Consider the following 18,153-nt stretch of genomic DNA (forward strand, 5'->3'; position numbering starts at 1 on the left):
GGGGCTAGAAACTAAACCTAGATCCCGTTTCTTTCTCCGTTTATCATAATTCCCTTCTTTAATTGTGTCCTGCTAACTGTATATATATAGGGTACGTGTATCAATAATTTTCTGATCTAATCTATTGGTCTAGTACTAGCTTTGCGTGTATTTAATATATAGGGTTTTAATGTAAGCGAACTTACTGATAAGCGAACTTAGATATATAAACGAACTTACTGATAAGCGAACTTAGATATAAAAGCGAACTTGCTGCTGAGCGAACTTATATATATAAATGAACTTATTGATAAGTGAGCTTAGATATGTAAGCGAACTTACCAATGAGTGATCTTATATAAAATAACTTATACGTAAGCGATCTTGCTCAGTGAACTTATTAAGGGCGAAGATAAATGTTAGCGAACTTAGATTAAGCGAACATATATATAGGAGAACTTATATGCAAGCAAACTTGCATGTTCTCGAACTTACTTCAGCGAACTTGTTGTAGCAAACTTGCTGCATCGAGCTGCTGTCCACGGGTTCGCTTCATCGCATGTTTCTGTGACCTTGATTCACTTGATATGGTTCGGCCTTAGCCCCGAACGTTCCCTTAACCGTTCTCGTCCTTATCTTGACCCGTTCACATCATAAAGTTTGAATCTTTATCGTAAAAATGTTCCAAAACTAGATCTAGGGTTCATTTTAGACGAGCCGCACATGTTTGGAGGTCCATTAAGTTCGTTTCATCATCAATTTTACAACTTTACATTTTGTTTATACCCGATCTATTCTCGTTTCAAGTTTCAAGGCTAAACGTTCATAAAAATGTAGACTTTAATATGAAGAACATACCTTTATGTGTTCGTTTGGTCTCGGTTAGTTTGATTATGAACTCTAGATCCTGCGTATATCTTGTATATGGAAGATATATTAATACCCAAGCTTGCACGATCTCGTTCTTCCCTTTCCTCTCTCGGCCGCGATTAACAAAGAGGTGTGTGTGTGTGTGTTTTTGAGTATGTGTAGAGATTATGGAAATATGGAATGAGAATTAGGGTTTTAGGATGGTTTAAGGGGTATTTATATCCCTTAAAGCCCATGGACCTAAGGCCCATCCCACCATCTTAATCCATTTAATTAATCCAAGCCCAACATCATTTCTTTATTAATACTAATTACTTATTTATGCCCAATAACTAATCGCGAATTTCTTTTATTAAATATGAAAGTTTTAGGATGTTACATAGGAAGAGCAATCTTATTATAAATTAGATATTTGATTGATCAATATCTAAATTTTAATCATAGAATATTAATATACTACGAATAAGGTAAACTGTACAGATAAGATAGGAACACATTCCTAACTTTAATCAAACCTCACGCAGATTTCCGATCACAATAGTTATACCAGTCGACCTCGATCCGGTAAAGGAAAGGGATGCATTGAAACGTCTCTACTTCCAATTCATGTATCCAGTGATGAAGAATCATACCAAACGACAATAGAAGAAAATTCAGATTCATTCTACACTAAAACTCCATTAGTTCTGATAAGTGAAAACCAGAAAATGCAAGTAGCCGGATCAAGTAAACCAATGTTGTCAAAAGGAAAATGAGGAATGACTAATCCAGAAGACAGTTATCAGGAACCACAATGTTTTAGTTATCTAGCATTACAAAATCCTTATTTTGCTCATACTCAAGGTGAACGCTTGAATACAGATCAGAATTCCTTAGAAGGAATATATGACATTGAAGATATTTCATTTCATTAAAAAATCAATGTCGCCAAATTAGCAGAAGCAATGCTTAAGAAAGAAATGGAAAACAAGGAAAGACAAAAAGAAGAAGAGATAAGCAAAAACACCAAGAAGGAAAAACAAGATCAATTGAAGAAGTAGACAATAAATAGTTGAAATCAGTATACCAATAGTAGTTTTGTACATTTGGCTACTACAACATAAAATAAAATATATGTTTTACTTTCTTTAAAATACTAAACTTATCTTTAAAATATATCAAGGAATAGAAAACAAAAACTCTTAGAGTAATTCTACCACCAAGTCTGGAAGAAAATATCATATTAAGGGCAAAGTCCAGGTGGACAAAATTCAGAGGATAAGTAACTCCAAGTCAATGCCAAAGGAATATTTAGCAAAAGAGACATAAATAAACCTAGAAAGAGAATTAGAAATTCTCATGGGTTGTCTGTACACAAGGTATGTACTAGTCATTTCAAGACCATACAATAAGGAACAAAGTAGTAATATCTATATAGAACATCATCAACTATCTTCAAGATATTCAGAAAAAGACATGGTAATAAAGAGATATACGGATATATCATATTATACAAGTTCCTTATATCATTTCTCAGTCAAAAGGCAAAACATATGGATTGTGCCCGACACAGAACGGATAACCTCAAGGAAATATTAAGTCCAAGAAAAAGAAGAAGCAAAGTTAGAAAGAAATTCCTCTTAAGAATTCGACAAATTAATTAAACGTTTCGTAATCAAAATATTTCTAGTACTTGTAGCATTAAGTTCACATATCACGTAGTATATCATCAGTATATAAGTTTCTTTCATAATGATGTATTTCCATTTACAGAATGACGAACTTAAATAGTCAAGCAAATAATGATGAAGTTTCTAACAGAATAAGCAACAAGAACACAACAGAACCTGACCATGAGATTCATGAATATTTAGTCAAAGTGCAAGAGATAATTCATGACACAATGATCCCTCTTATTGATACCATGAAAAGAGAAATATACAAAATTAAACATTCAGCTAAGGTTGTTAGAACTCATCCATGCCAAAATCCTTCTCATCATGAGGAAAACCTTCATAGTTCCAACATGGATAACAAGAACTCAAGAACAATTCAGTAACTCAAGGTTGCAGTTTTAGGAATTTCAAAACCAACGAAGGAATTTTATGGTGACCAAGGTATTATACCAACTTTACGATGGCTTGAACAGATCGAGTCCATTGTCATCATTAGTCAATGTACTGAGATTCAAAAGATACAGTATGGATCTCTGAAATTCAAAGGTGAAGCTCTAGAATGGTGGAACACAGTCATCATGAGAAAGGGCAGAGAAACCTTGTATCAAATGAATTGGAAAGCATTCAAAGAACTCGTATTACAAAAATTTTTCCCCATACCAGAAATTAATCATAAACAAACCAAGTTTCTAAACCATAATATGGATACCACACATCTCATGGATTACAATACCAAATTTCTTGAAGATTATCAATCAACTCCATGTCTAGACAAATCAGAATACGACAAAGCTATTCAATACATATCTGGGTTACCCAAAGAGATATGAGATATAGTAAGAACCTATATGCCATGGAATTGGCCAAATGTTTGCTCAATGGTATGAGAAAGAAAGAAAAAGGAAAAGTCAAACAAACAAAGAAGATTATCAAGGATAAAACATTTAAGTTCAATAGACCAATTTGCCATAACTGTGGTAAACAACATTATGGAAAATTTCTTAAACAGAACAAGAACAATACATCAATCATATGTACATTATGTAACAAAACCGGACACTCTAAAGAAGATTATAGAAGGAAAGCAGTTGCATGCTTCAAATGTGGAGAAAAGGGACATTTTAAAGGTGAATGTTCAAAAACACGATAAGCAATTAAAGGATCAACATCAATAGGAAGGAAGAAGGAAACACAAGGAACATCTAGCAATCAAGTATAAAAGAAACCAGAGAATAAGAAATAGATAGTCAACTTTTATAACCGTTTGTAATCTCGTGTCTAAACGAGAAGTTTTGTAATAGAAAAAGGGTATTCAAATCCCTAATTTATATAGAGAAAAATATTAGCATATATATACTATCTTTACACTAGGAAAAGAGATAGTTTCGAAAGTTTTCGAAATACAATAATCATTGTTATTTAATCATCATCTACAGAAACATGAAATAAAGAGAATGAATTAAATTAAGACATAAGTTTATCCGACCTTTGAATGTTTGAAGGTATCATCGATAAACGGAAGGAATCCGTCAAGATCATGAAGTAAAGGATTACATAATTCAAGAATGGATATCTTGAAAAATTAATGAGATGAATAAATTAAAAGGATTCGGTAAATTGAATTCAAGATACAATTTAGTTAACATCAGTAAATGTTTAGAATACACAAGGTAAGGTAAATAGTTAAACACAACTGGCCACTATGCTTAGCAATTTACAATTACTTATGACATTCTGAACTATTAACTGAATACATCATCCAAAGATGTGAGTTAACAACAAATCAGGAATTTTAATCATTCAAACAACTTTTAGTTAAACTTAAGAAACAGATTATATAAAATCTAATAGTAATCAATAAGCAAGGAATCATTCACTACGAAATCTCGAGGAAGAGATTCATTTCAAGGAGGGGAGGAAGTAACATCCCCAAAATTTTGGTCCAAATTTGACAATTTAAGTAAAGTTGAAGGATCAAAAATATTCTCTAAAATAAGTAATGAGAAAATTTAATAAAGAAAATAAAATCACTTTATACGGAAATAAAATGTATTTCATAAAGAACTTATCTTATGTTAAGGATATGGAATAAGGAAATTTCATCCCAAATTGAAAGATGTAAGAAAGTGAAAACATTCCACATGGATATAAATAAGAAGTTAACAACCATCCCACATGGAAAGTGGTAAAGATTTGGAAGCTCTTTATAAAGAGAGAAAATTCCATATTAATATTCTTTTATCCCTAGCATGCACCTAGTGGTCCTAGCGGAGGGGTGCGAAGCACTCGACGTGCATGCGCATGGGCTCGGGCGATGGGCTCAATGTGGCGCTTTGATGGCGCACTTCGCACGCACACATCGCCGCGAGCCGCTTGAAGGCCGCTTTATTGTTTTGGGAAAATGGAAGTAAGGTCATGATGTGACAAGTTATTTAAGACAAGGGATCAAAAAGGAAAATTTTAACTCAGTAAGCCATCGCGCTACGTGATGTTTACATAACCTTTAAACATATAAAGGATTATAATAGTGTTTCTTTACTATTAAGAAGCATCAGTTTTACATTCATAAGGATATATAGTTTATTTGTGATTAAGAAACTTAAAATTTTATATAAAAGGAATATAGCTAATATATTGTTTCTTCATGATTAAGAAATATAATATTTTACATAAAAAGATAGCAGTCAATGAATGTTTCTTCTTGAAGAAGAAACAGATTATAGATGTTTCTTCATGAAGAAGAAACTCAACATATGATTAGTAAATAAACAGAAAGACTATAGGTCTAAATATTTTATTCAAACAAATGATCAATCAAGGTTTAAAGCTATCAAAACCAGACTAAAGGTCTATAGCCGGATCAAGAGGCAATCCAGATATTTATATATACCAACTTTATTATAGGTCAGTCAATCAATCAATCATTCACAGTCAAGGTTTCAAACGCACACCGACGGTACAGGTGAATACGTTAACCTTTACAAATCAGTCAAAACATATTTATACTCAATAAGATGAACGGGTGTTTGTCTTAAAGAGTCAGGCAACGTTTACATGAGATTATATGATTTCTAAAACGTTATAATACAAGATAGAAAATAAAATCAACTCAGACCGATTACACATGTGTCTGGTTCTATACATAACTGTTCAGCCTAAACAATCTAAGGCTAAGTGGCCATGGGCTAACAGTCATAACTAGATCTCCTTGCAGGGGCTAGCATGGCTCGGGGGAACGCTTGTGTGTGTGTGTAGGGTAGTGGTACAAAGCCCAAAAGTAGAAATACTTCTGCTGAGTGTACATAAAACTATAATTGTATTGTAATGTCATTCAAATGTTTTATAGAGTCATACGTGTTCACCAGCATATAGCTGACGTATTTTCCCCACTTTTCAGGGAAACAGATTAGTATAGGTAGCAAGGAATGATAGACATTCTTGGAGTTAGATGCTCGCAAGGTAATGATGGCTCAGTTTTTAATTATTAATATATTGCAAATAGTATTTCAACAAGCTTTATAAATCAAGCACTGTAACACCCCGGCTAAAGCGGAAACGCCTGAGTGTGACGTACAGATTGCTCAAAACACATGTGACACTATTAAGTGACAATAATACCATTAATTGATTTAACAACAAGTACACAAGTTTGAAAGTAAGAGAAATACCAAGGAAAATACAAGAACAATTAACAACTTGTCCATTTATAATTATTAATATAACCTAAGTTTCTAGTGTCTTCTCCATTTCATCCTCTAATAATTGTACTTGTAACATATATATAAAATATAGTCAACTAAATGAATAGTTGGTGAGTTAATACAAGTTTTATATACATACATAAAAATCATACAATTCCATGAACAAGTGTAAATAAGCAAATAAGGTCATTTCCAACTGGGATTGTGCACCAGCGTACTTAGATAAGCGCAATTAAAGTCATTTCCAGTTGGGATTGTGCACCAATGTACTCGGATAATGAGGCCCTTTTCCACTTATAAAAAAAATGTATTGAGCGCAAAGGGAGGCGTATGATCATACTATATTGAAGTAATCCATGTGCAAGTAATTTTGAGCAAGTAACAAGTAAACACACAAGTCCATGTAGCGAATTGTAGTTTGTAAATAACAAATAAACGAAATTGTAATTTGGATAGGATATATATATGTTACCCCCAAAAGAAGTAAAAGAGTAAAAGGGGGTGTGAGAAACTCACCTTGAAATTGAAGACAAACTTGAAATAAAACCGAAAGGGCATAAATGAAACCAAAGTAATTGAACGTCACGAACTAGAATTAAAAGTACAAAATTAATATTAACAAAAGACTTATAAAAAGTAGATAAATCAGGTTGCCAGGATTTTTATATATTTTTTCATCATTTTATGAAGTTGATATTATAATTTATTTTAACGAATTATTGAATCTAATATTTTTAAATTACGAGTTTAATGCTAAGTTTGAATATTATAACGTTTACGGAGTTTTGATGTTAACGATATATTTTATTTTGAACAATGAACACGTTAATGAATTTTAAATTTTAACAAATGAAAATATGTATACACGTATTTATATATATATATATATAGGATGAGGATCATGAGAGATCTTTTTTGAAATTGAGAATTATGAGAACCATTTTGGAACACAAAAAATCCAAAAATAAAAAAAACACAAAAATCAAAAAAGTATTAAAACCAAAATTCTTACTTTATCATGCTGGTTTCATAAAAAACACTCGGTTTAGCTAAATTATATACACATATGTATAATATATACATATATGTATATTTACATGTTTTTTTTTACACATGTGTATAATTTAAGATAAATGATACTGTACCAAAGATTATATAAAATTATACATATGTGTATAATACGACGTTTTTTTTATTTTTATGTATTTTTTTAATGAAACCGGAATGAAATATAAGAATTTTGGTTTTTTTACTTTTTTAAAATTTTTATTATTTTTTGTTTTATGATTTTTTTAAATATTTTTTAAAGGTGTTTTTAGTGGTTCAAAATGGTTCTCAAAGTTCTCAATTTGCAAATGGTTCTCTTAGGATCCTTACCCTATATATATATATATATATACATATATATATATATATATATATACATATATATATATATATATGTATATACATATATATATATATATATATATACATATATACATATATATATATATATATACATATATATATATATATATATATACATATATATATATATACATATATACATATATATATACATACATATATATATATATATACATATATATATATATATATATATATATACATACATATATATATATATATATATATATACATATATATATATATATATCTTACAATACTAATAAATGAAAATGTTAAAGCTTAGGTGTCAAGCTGACATTTTTCCTAATTCCTAATCTCTCATCTCATTCATTCTAGCTATTCATGGGTCATGGGTCAAAACCATTATGTCAAGTGGGTTATAACATAGTGTGGATTTTATTAATTATTGAATTAAGTTTCATTTTCATACTTGAGGTTTGACCAATTACACAACTTTAAAAGTTTTTTTAAAATTTCTTGACGTTTCCATTAAAACCATATTATTTTAGTAATTTTTGTTAACCACCCGTATGTTTTTTTTCCATTAAATCTACATTAAATTAAATTATAAGTTTTTTGAGAATCACAATTGAAATAAAGGATCTAATTTATTTTTATTATTTGACAAATCCCGTGTAATACACGGGTTCAAAAGCTAGTGTGTGTGTGTGTGTGTGTGTGTGTATATATATATATAAGTTAAACTAGTTTTAAACGAACTATAAAGTTTAACGAACAAAACATAATATATATATTTTAACTGTGTTTCACGAGTCTTTGACGAGTTTGTAAGATTGGTTTTTAGGTGACAAAATGATAAATATATATATCATAACTAATTTTATTTAATTTAGTGTAACTTTATTTGATTTATATAAATTTTATTTGGTTAATATATATATATATATATATATATATATATATATATATATATTAAAAGAAAGGTTTAAAAAAATAAAAAAAAAAACAAAAATAGCCTCACCCGGGTTTGAAACTGGGTCCTCCCGTTCACACAGAAGTGAACTAACCAGTAGACCAAATTGCTAGTTTGTTAGAATATCATAAACATAAATATTTAAATTACTAATATTCAACTTCATCTTCTTCATTCAAACCCTAGGTTTTAATTCATTCATTTGGTTCCAGGTTTGCTAAATCTTTGTTAGGGGTTTTATTAATCGGCTCAAAACTATAGCAATTCATATAAAAATTACCTTGTATCGTTACGAATTGACGGAGAACCATGGGTTGCCAGAAAAAAGTTTGATGGTTGATTTGATGTTATTCGAGCGTTGTTCGTAAAGATTTAGACTGTCAAAAAGGTTTAGACGATGATTTGGGTGCTATTTATAGTTCCAATAGTGTTGATTAATTTTTATTTCGAGTTAATACGATTTTGGTTATAATCTGATAATGGACGATTAATATGAGTTAATTTGGTTGTTATTGACGAAATAAATTGTATATTATTGTTTGTAGTTTGAGGAGAAGTCGTTTACAATATTTACCGGATCGATTCGATGATTAAATATGATTTTAATGGTTGCCCAAACCGTTTTCCGATCGCCGGAGATGGCGCCGGAAAATCGGCCGGAAAAACGTGGAGACGAGGCTTACTTGCTGCTGCATTTTTTCATTATTATTATTATTATTATTATTATTATTATTATTATTATTATAGGTCAGTCAATCAATCAATCATTCACAGTCAAGGTTTCAAACGCACACCGACGGTACAGGTGAATACGTTAACCTTTACAAATCAGTCAAAACATATTTATACTCAATAAGATGAACGGGTGTTTGTCTTAAAGAGTCAGGCAACGTTTACATGAGATTATATGATTTCTAAAACGTTATAATACAAGATAGAAAATAAAATCAACTCAGACCGATTACACATGTGTCTGGTTCTATACATAACTGTTCAGCCTAAACAATCTAAGGCTAAGTGGCCATGGGCTAACAGTCATAACTAGATCTCCTTGCAGGGGCTAGCATGGCTCGGGGGAACACTTGTGTGTGTGTGTAGGGTAGTGGTACAAAGCCCAAAAGTAGAAATACTTCTGCTGAGTGTACAGAAAACTATAATTGTATTGTAATGTCATTCAAATGTTTTATAGAGTCATACGTGTTCACCAGCATATAGCTGACGTATTTTCCCCACTTTTCAGGGAAACAGATTAGTATAGGTAGCAAGGAATGATAGACATTCTTGGAGTTAGATGCTCGCAAGGTAATGATGGCTCAGTTTTTAATTATTAATATATTGCAAATAGTATTTCAACAAGCTTTATAAATCAAGCACTGTAACACCCCGGCTAAAGCGGAAACGCCTGAGTGTGACGTACAGATTGCTCAAAACACATGTGACACTATTAAGTGACAATAATACCATTAATTGATTTAACAACAAGTACACAAGTTTGAAAGTAAGAGAAATACCAAGGAAAATACAAGAACAATTAACAACTTGTCCATTTATAATTATTAATATAACCTAAGTTTCTAGTGTCTTCTCCATTTCATCCTCTAATAATTGTACTTGTAACATATATATAAAATATAGTCAACTAAATGAATAGTTGGTGAGTTAATACAAGTTTTATATACATACATAAAAATCATACAATTCCATGAACAAGTGTAAATAAGCAAATAAGGTCATTTCCAACTGGGATTGTGCACCAGCGTACTTAGATAAGCGCAATTAAAGTCATTTCCAGTTGGGATTGTGCACCAATGTACTCGGATAATGAGGCCCTTTTCCACTTATAAAAAAAATGTATTGAGCGCAAAGGGAGGCGTATGATCATACTATATTGAAGTAATCCATGTGCAAGTAATTTTGAGCAAGTAACAAGTAAACACACAAGTCCATGTAGCGAATTGTAGTTTGTAAATAACAAATAAACGAAATTGTAATTTGGATAGGATATATATATGTTACCCCCAAAAGAAGTAAAAGAGTAAAAGGGGGTGTGAGAAACTCACCTTGAAATTGAAGACAAACTTGAAATAAAACCGAAAGGGCATAAATGAAACCAAAGTAATTGAACGTCACGAACTAGAATTAAAAGTACAAAATTAATATTAACAAAAGACTTATAAAAAGTAGATAAATCAGGTTGCCAGGATTTTTATATATTTTTTCATCATTTTATGAAGTTGATATTATAATTTATTTTAACGAATTATTGAATCTAATATTTTTAAATTACGAGTTTAATGCTAAGTTTGAATATTATAACGTTTACGGAGTTTTGATGTTAACTATATATTTTATTTTGAACAATGAACACGTTAATGAATTTTAAATTTTAACAAATGAAAATATGTATACACGTATTTATATATATATATATATATATATATAGGATCAGGATCATGAGAGATCTTTTTTGAAATTGAGAATTATGAGAACCATTTTGGAACACAAAAAATCCAAAAATAAAAAAAACACAAAAATCAAAAGAGTATTAAAACCAAAATTCTTACTTTATCATGCTGGTTTCATAAAAAACACTCGGTTTAGCTAAATTATATACACATATGTATAATATATACATATATGTATATTTACATGTTTTTTTTTACACATGTGTATAATTTAAGATAAATGATACTGTAACAAATATTATATAAAATTATACATATGTGTATAATACGACGTTTTTTTTATTTTTATGTATTTTTTTAATGAAACCGGAATAAAATATAAGAATTTTTGTTTTTTTACTTTTTTAAAATTTTTATTATTTTTTGTTTTATGATGTTTTTAAATATTTTTTAAAGGTGTTTTTAGTGGTTCAAAATGGTTCTCAAAGTTCTCAATTTGCAAATGGTTCTCTTAGGATCCTTACCCTATATATATATATATATATATATATATATATATATATATATATATATATCTTACAATACTAATAAATGAAAATGTTAAAGCTTAGGTGTCAAGCTGACATTTTTCCTAATTCCTAATCTCTTATCTCATTCATTCTGGCTATTCATGGGTCATGGGTCAAAACCATTATGTCAAGTGGGTTATAACATAGTGTGGATTTTATTATTTATTGAATTAAGTTTCATTTTCATACTTGAGGTTTGACCAATTACACAACTTTAATACTTTTTTTAAAATTTCTTGACGTTTCCATTAAAACCATATTATTTTAGTAATTTTTGTTAACCACCCGTATGTTTTTTTTCCATTAAATCTACATTAAATTAAATTATAAGTTTTTTGAGAATCACAATTGAAATAAAGGATCTAATTTATTTTTATTATTTGACAAATCCCGTGTAATACACGGGTTCAAAAGCTAGTGTGTGTGTGTGTGTGTGTATATATATATAAGTTAAACTAGTTTTAAACGAACTATAAAGTTTAACGAACAAAACATAATATATATATTTTGACTGTGTTTCACGAGTCTTTGACGAGTTTGTAAGATTGGTTTTTAGGTGACAAAATGATAAATATATATATCATAACTAATTTTATTTAATTTAATGTAACTTTATTTGATTTATATAAATTTTATTTGGTAATATATATATATATATATTAAAAGAAAGGTTTAAAAAAATAAAAAAAAAAAACAAAAATAGCCTCACCCGGGTTTGAAACTGGGTCCTCCCGTTCACACAGAAGTGAACTAACCAGTAGACCAAATTGCTAGTTTGTTAGAATATCATAAACATAAATATTTAAATTACTAATATTCAACTTCATCTTCTTCATTCAACCCCTAGGTTTTAATTCATTCATTTGGTTCCAGGTTTGCTAAATCTTTGTTAAGGGTTTTGTTAATCGGCTCAAAACTATAGCAATTCATATAAAAATTACCTTGTATCGTTACGAATTGACGGAGAACCATGGGTTGCCAGAAAAAAGTTTGATGGTTGATTTGATGTTATTCGAGCGTTGTTCGTAAAGATTTAGACTGTCAAAAAGGTTTAGACGATGATTTGGGTGCTATTTATAGTTCCAATAGTGTCGATTAATTTTTATTTCGAGTTAATACGATTTTGGTTATAATCTGATAATGGACGATTAATATGAGTTAATTTGGTTGTTATTGACGAAATAAATTGTATATTATTGTTTGTAGTTTAAGGAGAAGTCGTTTACAATATTTACCGGATCGATTCGATGATTAAATATGATTTTAATGGTTGCCCAAACCGTTTTCCGATCGCCGGAGATGGCGCCGGAAAATCGGCCGGAAAAACGTGGAGACGAGGCTTGCTTGCTGCTGCATTTTTTCATTATTATTATTATTATTATTATTATTATTATTATTATTATTATTATTATTATTATTATTATTATTATTATTATATATTTTAAAATGATTTTACACTTTCGGTCCTTAGACTTTCATATTTCTTTTAAATAGAATTAATATGAATTTACATTTTGGACCTTGTACTTCTAAATGTTATATAAATGAATTAATAGTTAATGATTTGGAAATATGTTCGTATTATACTCGGATAGTTCGGGACTCGTTTAAGTAAGCATGTTAGAACTTGGAGTTTCGTTATTGAACAATACGAAATAGATAAACAACGAATAACAACTATAACACATCGTAAATATTATTAAATAAATAAACAATAATTATATATATAATAAAAGAATTATACGAATACATCGAAACATCAAAATGAGTCGGTTGACGAACACACATAAAATGAAACTTGAAATATACATTTATATTTATACATATATTCATAAATAAAACCGAAATTTGAAATGGGTCGGGATTTCGGGTTTGAAAAGTAACTAATGTTTCCAACACCAGGTATTTATTATCCAAAAAGTTTTTAAATAAATTAATATTTTATTCAACCAAAGTCTTCCGCTAAAATAAACCGCAAACTCTGATATATTTACAAAACAGGTACCACCTTGTGGTCACACGCCTAGGCCCTAAACCGGGGTGTGACATAAAATAATGTCAGAATACAAAAAATTAAAAAACCTAAAAACAAAAATAAAATAAAACGTAAAAGAAGCTAGATAATGGAAAAGACTAAGTTGGTAATATGTGCATGAAAAATGATGCCAAAGTCTTCTTCCATGAATGCCATTCAACTCCGAACGTGCTTAGCAAATGATAACTCCTTCTCACACATGAACGGAGTCAGAAAATATAAAACAACAATGTCTAATAATATATCTTATCAAATAAACCAGTTTGATAGATATTACGTATTTAAATAATTTCACCAACCCACAAATATGAAAAATAAAACATAAATAATGAGCAGCAAATAAAAAAATAAAAGTATATGGCTCAGCGGCTCCTTCCCCACACTTAAATTTTTCATTAAACTCTTCCTTAGAGATCGTCTATCTAGCTCCCTCAATCTTTATTCAACCTAGCAAAACTTAAATACACAAAAACAAAAAAAACTACAACAACTACGTTAAGAACTAGATGACTTTAGAGGTGTTCAGTATTCGAATCGGACTCAAATAACTCGACATTCGATTTGACTCGCATTGAAATTTGACGGTTCGAATTCGATTTTCAGTCATTCGAATTCTATTTGGTTCGTACTCGATTTTAGTAATCAAATTTCGAATCGAATATGAATTTATGATTATAAATTCGTATTCTATTCGAAATTCGAATTCAATTATACATTTAATATTTATTATATATATACATACTTATGAGAAGATACACTACATAAATCTTTTAAGTTATAGAGATTAAAAATAGAAAGTTCATCATTGTGGTTAATAATTAACGTAATTGGACATTGATAACTTTAAATGATTTATTCATTTTATAAACTTGTACTTTTTGTTGTTAAATTCTCAAATTTATAGTGGTTTTGAAATTGAAATATATTTTTTAACTGAATTCGAATCGATTTGAATTCAATTCGAACTTCATTTTCGAATCGAATCGAATTTCGAATTAGCTATTCTGATTTCGAATTGAGTCGATCAATCGAATTCTTCGAATCTATTTCGAATTCGAATCAAACTCGAATTTAGCTTCAAAATCTCAAAATTCGAATATACGAAATTCGATTCGTTGAACACCCCTAGATGACTTATATAAAACTCGAACAACTAGACCGTAAAACACGACTCTAAAAACCTAACTAAACACAGGAAATCACACATGAATGATAAAACAAGAAAAATAAATGAAATTGGGGTATGAATGTTGGCCGAGCCGCGTGACCAAGAGTGATGCCGTGGCCACGCTACGCAGCGTGTTCCATTTTTCCAAAAAGTTTCGAGTTTTGGAAGCCTAAATGCCTTAGAAAAATTTTCAAAAAATTGCCAAGCCTTCCTAAACTCATTTCATGTCTTTTTTACGTTTAAAACTTAAAAGGAACTCCGACTTCTCGTAGATTCTCTCTCCATGATGGTAGTGATTTCTTGAACCGACTCAACGACACAAAACAAAACTTAGTAAAGTTATTGTTAGAGACTGAAAGAAAAACCAAAAGAAAATAGAAATAAAAAGAGGATAAAAATACAAACTCTACACTTGAGTTTTCATTCATGAAATCATGATATGTGAATCACGTGGATGTCCGAGTGAAGCTTCCTCCACCTCGGTAGAACTCCAGTGCCCTTAAATATACACACTCATGATCCGACCATTCATCAATCTTACTTTTCTTCAAAAACGTCATTGACTGCCTTAGCAATACGTAAAAACGGATGGCCCAAAATTATAGGAACTCTCTCGTCGGCCTCCATATTAAAAACAACAAAATCTGTAGGGAAAACCAAATTATCGACTTTCACGAGAAAATTCTCCACGAACCCCCCCCCCCCATGATACTTAACAGAACGATCGGCTAAAGACAACTTCATACGTGTAGGGGTAAGCTCTCCTAGTCCTAGCTTTTCGTATAAAGAATACGACATTAGGTTTATGCTAACTCCTAGATCTGCCAATTCTTGACACGTCTTGTCCCTTCCGAAAAGGCATGGAATGGTGAAAAAGTCGGGGTCGGGTAACTTTTTTGGTAACTTATTTAGAACCACCGCAGTACACTCTCCGTTCAGTGGAACAGTCGAAAGCTCCTCCAATCTATCATTTCATTTAAGAAGATCAAAAAAAAACTTGGCATATTTAGGCATATGCTGGAGGGATTCAATGAATGGGAGGTTAATCTTCAACTGGCTAAAAATATTAAGAAACTGCCTGTACTCCCTCATATACTTTTGATTTTTAAGGCGAGCGAGAAACAGAACACGAGCATGACAAATAAGCGGTGATGGTCTAACCTCTCTCGATTTCTTGATTGAACTCCCTTCTAATACAGGGTCACCGGTTTGTGCAAAACTTGCTGGACCTTGTCTAGGTTGCACCTTCCCAGACGCCTCCATCTCTATCTCCTCATATATCCGGACCAAAAACCCTACCACTACGAGTGGATATGGCTTTCAATTGAGTAGCCGGATTAGTGTGAGGAATACCTGAAAATTGACCTGGGGACCTCTCTTCTAATGACGAGCAATATCACCACCGGACCTTTGAAGGTCAATTAATGATGATTTTTTATTCTTAAATAGTAGGTCGTGCTCGGCGAACTTCTTCTGTGTAGCTTGATATCTCGCTATGATCTGCTTCATCATATCTTCAAATCATCTCATTCCACCACTCGAGTCTTGTCCATTATTTCGAACATTAGTACCATTATTATTATTAAAATACTAACCTTGTCCTTGAATATAAACATTTTGAAAACTCGGCGGTGCACCGGACGGACGCCAATTGGAATTATTCTTATTCAGGTTCTTGTAGGTGTTCGAATTCTGATTGTTTTTGCTATAAGCGTTGGAAAACCTGTTCTGACCAGCAACAAAATCTACCTAGTGATTCATTAACGGGCACTCCAAAGTACCATGACCACCCGTGCATAACTCACATTTGTCAACCTTGGCCTTAAGCTCCTTCACCTCTCTGGTTAGACTCTCCAAAGCAGCAGCCACACTAGTGTCCAGATTAACATGGTGCACACCTCGGGCAGATGAGGGTGTACTAGTGACGAGGATAGAATTCCCGTGACGTGGCCTTTTGGCATGTTCTGATAGGGAAAAACTTTGAAAATCTCATTACACTCTATGACATTCTTTCTATCCATCAGATTACCCCCCGCAGCAGTGTCGAAACGAGTTTGCGTCTCCTAATTCAGCCCCATTGTAAAACTTTTCAACAAGAGCTTGTGGTGTGCGACCATTCTGCGAACAACGAGATAATAGATTCTGGAAATGCTCCCAGACCTGATAATACGGTTCATCCGGCTCCATGTCAAAGGAGTGGATTTGATCACAGAGGTAAGATGCTTTAGGAGGCAGGAAGTACTTCTTGATGAATTCTGAACGAAGTGCCTCCCAAGTAGTGAATGTTCCTGCTGGTTGCGTGTCAAGCCAAAGAGTTGCCCGTCCTACAAGTGAAAAAGGAAAAAAGATGTAAGAATATAGCATCTATAGTAGCACCTTGTAAATAAAAATCATCTAACACATGGTTTTGTCAGTACACGTTGGTGATTAATGTTGAGTTAGATATGTTAAAATAATTCAGATTTAATTGTTATGTGCTAGATGATTTTATGTGTTACACGATTTAGTACATTAAGCTCACTTAACATGCTATTAGTTATTAAATAATAAGATAACATCTCGAGCATATGTTTATAATATTTTCTATGTGAAAATACATGCTAAAGGATTGCGTGTTTAATTCATACCTTGTTTCATGAAATTGCGATCGATTGTGCGTAATTTATATGTTTTCACCTTTTACAAATTAATATTTATGAAAGAAAAATGAGGATTAGGTTTATTAAATTGGGTTAGTATTTTATTCGTAATGATTCATTATAATCCGGTTTGGGTGTTATAAAGTTCGTTTAAAGCCAAAACTGATTAAAGAAGGACCATTCTTGTAAATATGATTAATTATAATATTAATAAAATAACCAACCCTAATCCCACCTATAAATCGTCGACCTTCAGCCTCCATCTGCCTCACACCCCCGCACACACAAACCCTTCGATTCAAGATCGATTCTTGCAATTAGTGGTGTCTTTGAGTGATTCACTAGATTCCTAATGTTAATTGGTAAGTTTTATGTATCAATTTTTATGTTTTGATGAGTAATTGTGAAACCCTAGATGTTGAATCTCTGTAACTTTTATGATTATAATGTTAATTGATGATTTAGAAACCTAGGGATGACATAAACATGTTAGGGTTTGAGTTTTGATGATAACAGTTTGCTGACAGATTCATTCTTGTTAATCGACGACTACTGATCCATTCTTAATTCTAGCATATATTATACTGAGTCTAGTTTCCAGAAAGGTAAATTTTATAATTTTTGGACAAGTTTTAAATAGTTTTTATGATTTTACAAAAACATGTGTAAAAGCTGATACGGGGAGTTAGATTTTGGTCTGTCTTCCCAACATCATAACTCTTTCTTGGAAAGCTAAAATGGGTTGGTTTCAGTTCTGGAACTTATAATTATGAGTCTAGAAGACA

This window comes from Bidens hawaiensis, unplaced genomic scaffold, assembly GCF_021521415.1.
Source record: "Bidens hawaiensis isolate Kalapana, Puna unplaced genomic scaffold, B.hawaiensis_p1.1 tig00034474_1, whole genome shotgun sequence".
Lineage (NCBI taxonomy): Eukaryota > Viridiplantae > Streptophyta > Magnoliopsida > Asterales > Asteraceae > Bidens > Bidens hawaiensis.